The sequence below is a fragment of the Cottoperca gobio genome, chromosome 9, assembly GCF_900634415.1.
Source record: "Cottoperca gobio chromosome 9, fCotGob3.1, whole genome shotgun sequence".
Lineage (NCBI taxonomy): Eukaryota > Metazoa > Chordata > Actinopteri > Perciformes > Bovichtidae > Cottoperca > Cottoperca gobio.
Genome location: NC_041363.1, coordinates 8,476,257 through 8,483,525, shown reverse-complemented (window position 1 = coordinate 8,483,525; position 7,269 = coordinate 8,476,257). Strand labels below are relative to the sequence as shown.

Here is a 7,269-nt window from a genome sequence, read left to right as displayed (position 1 = left end):
GAATCAAGTGGCTCTGAGCCCTTCCTTTACATCCTTGAGCTGCCTGTGGACATACAGAGCAGGAGGAGGAGGAGGAAAGGGACGTAAACACAGTCAGTTGAACTGCACCATGGACATGGCCACGATTACACACACACACGCCTACACATATTTTCCCTGTTGCCTGTCGCTTGCTGTCTGCTTTATCCTCACCAAGCTGATGGTGATGAGAATGATAGGAGAACTTTATTATTTATTTACACTGGACATACAGGCGGCCAACTGGTCATTAATGCATGGACATAACTTGGATGTGAAAATAAATGGAGGGAGAAACGGGGGCCAAGAGGTGGAGGCAGAAAGAGAGAGAGGAATCAGGACAGCCCTGCAGTAATGAACAGATATATTGAAACCACACATTTTACTCTGCACAACTTCACTATGTGGCATTGCATTGTTTCAGTTCAATTGTGGATCCTAGCGAATTGTCCTTGTGATGACATATTATTTTGCATTGTACATCATCATAGCAACAGCCCTTGTTCTATGAGTCCCCACCAGCAGGCGTACACAGAACTCACTGCCCTCTTGCCTGGGAAGACAAAACACAACCCACCATTTTACTATTCAAAGCAGAGAGCTGTATACATGCACGCAGATTCGCCACGGTGATGCGCCAGTGCACAGCCAGTTGGAGCTCAGATCTATTCGTGTGATTGAGTCATGTGATCAGCTGCCCTGTGAGGAAACAGTCCTGTCCAGGCCAAGATCCATGTGAAGCAGCTGTACCCGTCGATGAATCACATAACAGCCGACATCAAATGTTATCACAATTCAACCGGGAGTGAGAGGGGAAAAAACACATACGCACACACATTGAGATTGATGTGTTTTTATTAAGATCTTTGCTGTGTTGCATCTCCTTTTAGTAATATTACATCATTATGAAAGCAAGTTCAAGAGCATGATCCACTCAGTGTTACTTTATCAACCAGCTTTGTTGGTCTCCAGGCTCCTATGTGGCACTATGGTTGCTCTGCTGACGTTCATCGATGGTGACTGTCTGTGTTTTTACAGCAGTGGCTTGTAGCTAGAGCTCTGATGGAGGGTGGTGATGCTTAGGAAGCCGGGGTCATTTCATGAAAAAAAAGTTAATGCAGAAACACAACAGGCAGCACCATTATTTGCCGTGTCATTGTAATAGAGGGTGCCACTTACCTTAACCAGCTTTCCAAAGAGGAATACCAATAGGCCCCCCCCCCCTCCTTCTTTTCCCTCTAAAGACACAGGTGGTAGCATTCTGTGGAACGACAGGCTCGAAAATCAGAGAAAATAGTGGGTGGAGGAAAATGAGAGAAGGGGGGGAGTGAGTGAATGTGCTGGGAGGAGAACGAAGGGAGGGAGAGGCTGAGATTGAGCAGGGGGTTGCAGTAGAGAGGAAGGGTAACAGGAGCAAGAGTGGTCAGAGAGCGGAGAGAAGGCGAACGGAGAGGGAGGGAGGGGGAAGAAGTGAAAGGATGGAAAAATGTGGGGATATTGCAGCAGAGCGGATGGTGTGAGGGAGGCAGAGTGAGAAATGTTGCCGGAAATGCTCGAGCCAGCAGTGTGTGTACAAAACCACACTGCAACATTTCTCATCTTTGACATCACTGACAAGCTTTGCAAACACACACAGTGTGCTTTCAAAGTGCAGGGCTATAATATCCAAGTCTTTAACACAGCTTCTCTTTTTGTTTTCTTTCCTTTTGTAAACAAGGCAGATGTTAGGGATATTAAATTTAACCGATGCCGTAATTCTTAATTTGATGGGTGTGTGCTGTAGGATTCCCACAGCCAATTTAATAAAACATGTTTGTGTGTAATGAGAACTTTCTCCCTCCTCTCGTGGAGGAGACATACGGAGAGGAGTGAAGGGGTGAGGAATGACGGATATGAAGAGAGGGGAGAGGGAGGACAGAAGATTGTTGTGGAATGTTTGCAGTTCTGGCCAGAACTCGACCATCTCATTTGTCAGGGCTTGACCCCAACTGTGGGGTCAAAGGTCAAAGGGAACATCTGAGGGGAAATTGACTTGGCTATCACACACACACACACACACACAGTCAAGTAAACACACAAACATGTGTGAAAGCGCCTTTGAGAGTGTCTCCTTACCTCTCCTTCAGCACGCTCACATAATTCAAGCTCCTGCGCAGTACATTTGTATATATCATCATTAATATCCATCCTTATTTGTTTTATTTATAGCGTATTATGTTGACCTCTAGCTATGTAAATGTTCCCAAAAAGCATACTATGGTCTTTTTCCAAAGCAAATCATTGAGAAATGATTTGAGTTCCAGGATGCTAGGATTCATTTCTGATTAGAAAAGCTGTAATGTACAACAAAGCTGAACAGACTAATAGAATTCAGAAAGGGCAGCCTCTTAAAATCTATTCTGAGAGTGACTATTCATTTACAGTTGATGTTATATTTACCACACACGTATATGATTAAGGACAATAAGCCTGTCAGTGCCGCGCTGTCATGTCAAGTGAGCCCAACGCTCATACTAAGCAGTGGTATCACCATCAACGTCCCATAATCAAACAGCACTCGCAATAAATTACATCTCATCCCAGTGTCAGTCCTTGCACCACACCGACACGTCCCGCTGTGTTTCTGAACACCTGGCCGCCATGTTGCTCTCTGCCTGCGAGGAGACACAACACAAACTCGGTTACAAAAGGGCAAGGTTAGCTTCACCAAATCACTCAAACTCTCTGCTTCAAGTTTCAAATTAAAGTGAGGATAAAGCAGGCAGTGACGGTGTGGGTGGCCTGCTTCAGTGACCGACATATAATCATTGGACACCTGTGAGTCACATGGCATTAAGACAGAAGCCACACATTGCACACTGAAACTGCTAGATAGAGTTCCAGTGGAGTTTTATTAATACATGTGCAAATGAAGATTAGCATACACTTACTACTGTACTGTATCTATGGCTGTTCCCTGGCCGCTCTCTTCTGCACCCCCTGTTAGGAAACAAATTGTTCATTTTTGTGGTTTAAAATGCAGCCTATCTCCCTCTTTTTCTGCTTTTAAAAAAGGGGACAAGGGAGCACAGCGGCTGATATTCATGGATTTTTGAGATGGATCTTAAATCTTACACCTTTGTCATTCTTTGGCCGGAGACATCAAACAGGTGCTATGAATAATTTATCTTAAGAGTTTCACATTGATAAGGTCACAATCTGCCAGTTCTGGACACTAAACACAGGCCACCTTCACACCTTCACTTCACTGTCTTTTTACACACATGTGCCCACACGTGCAAACACCAGACACCTTTCAAATAAAATATACAAAATGTCAAGAGAGTTGTGTCCGTGAGTGAGGTGTGAAAGAGAGGGAGGGAAATCTTTTAGTTTAAATATTATGTTTTAATAGTGTTTTCATTTAGAAATGTGTGATATATTGAAACACACAATTGCTGTCTTGGCTAATATTTTAGCATTGAATTAAACATTATTTACAGGTGTTTAAGACGGTACAAAAGTAAAACTTTAATAGCAGCTATTCATTTATGTCACATAATATTTTCAAGGTTGACAAATGAATGTGTGTTTCACTCAAACAGACTCGGAGAGTTTGTGCGGAAATGATTACATTTTTTCTCTGTACTGTAAACTAGACTGCTCCAATGTGCTCAGTCATTCTCAGCTCCAGCATGTGGATGGTTCAGCTACACTACATTTCTAATTAAGCCCCTGCTGTGTGTTGGTTTTAGGGTTAGAAAATTGAGGAAATATAATGCAGGGCTAATGTGATGTCACTCTTTTATTCACAAACCAAAACAACCAACAAGTTAAAACCAGAAGGGGGTCAAACTCTGACCCAGTGTCAGTGATCATTGCAAGGCATCATAACCAACAGTGTAAACAACAATCTGTCACCAAAAGAGGACTAATCTGTGATCCTTTGCTCAGTTTCACATTGTGTTTGATGTAAATTTACTCACCATAAATATGTATGAGTGAACTCTTTTTAGATGTCCACCCATACACTACAGCACTACAACAGTGACAGGACACTTTGTGAACGGCGAGCTTCTTTTTTTTTTTGTCTCCCCCTTTGAAAGCACACAGGGAATCACCACTCTACTGGACCCCCCTCTTCCTCTCTCCTGCTCTCTCTCTCTCTCTCTCTCTCTCTCTCTCTCTCTCTCTCTCTCTCTCTCTCTCCCCTTGTTCGCTCCCCTATAATCGCAATACTTCTTAAAAATTGTTTTGCACTCTTCTGTGTCGGAGGGTAATCTCGCTCTTTTGTCGCTGAGCTATATTTCTACTGTGTGTTGTCGGATAATGTGAGGATGGGATGAAAGGTAATCTGCGTGCAGAATTCCTAAAGCTCCCTTATCCTTGTTGAATTTCTCAAGAATTCCACCTTTGCCCTCCGGTTTCCCTGAAATAAATTACTTTAAGGGTGAGATGCCTTCACACGCACCCCCGTTTGGGTCCCGGTTTTTGTATTGCGTTCTTTAAACGCAGTCAAACAGGTAGTATGTCTTATTTTAATTCACTTCATTCCTTCAGGCTGCGTCGCTCCCTGGATATTTACCGTGCACTTTGGGAATAAGAATAAATGATTTTCCAAACTTGCATAAAAATAGAAACCACAATATTAAAAATGTGTTGTGTTGATCATTTATGATTACAATGCTGCATTTAGTTGACACGGTAATATAAACATGTCGTGTTTAAACATAACCACCGGCCACTGATAAGACATTTTCCCCTGTCAGTTCATTTTCTTTCCTGCTTAGTTTACACTGTGTTTCGGTTTAGCTGCTGATTGATATACGCAGGGCTTCCCTTCACAGTGGATCCCTAAGAAGTACACACACTGTTGAAAATCTGTTTCCCTTCATCTAGCTGCTGGTACTTAAAGTTTGTTTTTTGGGTGTACTACAAAATTACAGTGTTTGCACTGTGGAACCACGAGGGTTTGGGTGCTAATGGATTTATAATCTCCGTCTCTGGGACCATCCAAAGTAATTAGCACATGGGCTCTAAAGAAATGATGGTTAGTGAGCAATAAAGCCATTGCCCATAGCTTAAACTGACAGTCCCTCTAACTTAACTCCAACCTCAAGCCTAATTGGGAAAGTCATTGCAGTTATTGTCTTCAATTATAGTCTGGGATGCAAAAACCCTGGAAACAGACTTTCATTCATCACGTCTAAAACTGAAGGATCTCAAATCTCTGGAGACTCGAGACCATATTAAAAATAATGAGGAAATGCACAATAATACAAACTAGGATGATTCACACTGTGGGGGTAACGCAATTTTACAGTTAAACTAAATTCATTTTGGGGCAAAAAGATTACTTTAAAAAACATACTATTATGATTAAATAATATAGAATAAACAGGGTAATTGTAATACAAATTAAGTTATATCTAATCCTTAATATACAGACTGCTGTTTGCATCTGTCGGTTTTATACTGATATGTAAACGTTCCCTGTTTTGGGGCGACACTTTTCAGTTTCTAGTAATAATTAATAGCCATGCTATTTTGTTAACTCTTGTTGTTTGTTAAATGCTTCGGTCTTAAATAGCTGTAGCCTATAGGCTCAACGATATTTCCACTATTTCTCACGAATGGCCTTTCCATTAAGAGCGATTAGATTATGTCTATTGAAAGTTGCTGATCCATAGAAAAAAAAGCCAGCGGATAAAAGGCGATTTCAAGTGACCTTCTCGTCCCTTTCACACCAATCTGAGCCCCCAGAATAATTTGGGGATCAGATTTGGACAAAAAGAAGCCCCCCCCCACACACACACACGCACACACCCACACACACACACACACACACACACACACACACACACACACACACACACACACACACACACACACACGCACACACCCACACACACACACACACACACACACACACACACACACACACACACACACACACACACACAAACACACACACAGCCCTCGCCACCACCTCCCTTTTCAACACACAACCACTCAAAGCAACAAAAGAATGAGTTTGAATTATTTTTTTTTAATTAGGACTTGCAAAAATATGACAGTGTTCGTGTTTGTTGTGTGTTCAGCTGAGTGCGCACGGTGAAAATCTGCCTTTGTTTCTCTCTTGGTGACATTCTATACGTATAGGCTTTACAGGTGTGGAGAAAAGTTACACTAACTTCACTGTAGCAACTGGGGAGTCACTTATAACACCATGTCAAAACCCCTGTTGTTTCAAACAGGGCGAAAACCTTTATTTAATTTTATATGTCACGATTTTAGCGTAATTAAAAAAGAAATTCTCCCCAGCATAAATCAATATGCCACTGCAGGGTTACTGCTTTCATGTAGACAGCAAATCCAGGAGCTCATTTGCAAAAACAAATTATACTCAAAACATATCGTTGAAAGATAGACGAGTGACTAAACGTATGTATTGTCTTAATTTATTGTCCATGCCATCTCTGCTGTAAGATGGTTTACATCTACATCGTGTTATTGCTTTAATGCCATATGTAAAACACATTGCCATAATGTCACTGGTCTCATCTGCTCGGAATATGTATATAACAATATAAAATATTCTGCAAAGGACCATCTCCACTAAATGACAGACTACTCAGTGTGATGCCATTGTCAGCGGCGCCTAAGTGTTTACCAACTAAATCTTAAGTCACTTCATTATTAATGAAAATAAATGTAGTGACAAACTTGTCCTTATTACACAGAAGCACAGTCCAACAAGTGTTAAGTTATTTTTGAGATTTGGAGCTGCATCTTATTGTATTGTCACACATGCTCGATATGACTATTAATCAGTGTCTATTATTCATACAAATAGCCAGGACCCAACGTGGAGAAGTGTAACTGTGCTCGAGGTGTTCATCACTTCATGTTGGTTGTTTAATCGTTTGAATTGTGCAGGCAGACGTTGAAGTCGCATGGTACAGCATCAGCTGGATGTGGCCCTCTAGTCCGGCGTCCAGAAACACAACACTGGTGTGCACACAGGAGGCGTTTTAAGCAGAGGCCCCATTGAAAAGCGAATCAACCTATACAATGTGTTTTTGGGCTATATGCTGTGGATGTATCGTGATGTGCTTACACACAATCAATAATAAACCTACCCTCGACCATTTCTAAATCCCTACATCCGTTTGCATCGCTTTAGATGCTCTAAAACGCGTCCTGATAGCCATGTGTTGTTTTATTGGGGGGCCTTGCACTTGTGACCTCAGTGTCTTCCCTACTCATTGT

General features: G+C 41.8%; 1 long non-coding RNA gene across 1 annotated transcript; it reads right to left on the bottom strand.

Moving 5' to 3' along the window:
- Nucleotides 1–855: 855 nt before the first annotated feature.
- On the bottom strand, nucleotides 856–5,646 carry LOC115014130 (uncharacterized). Its single transcript, XR_003832864.1, has 2 exons — nucleotides 2,949–5,646; nucleotides 856–2,672 (listed from the first exon to the last, which is right to left on the bottom strand). It is a non-coding gene; the product is annotated as an uncharacterized LOC115014130 (long non-coding RNA).
- Nucleotides 5,647–7,269: the final 1,623 nt, after the last annotated feature.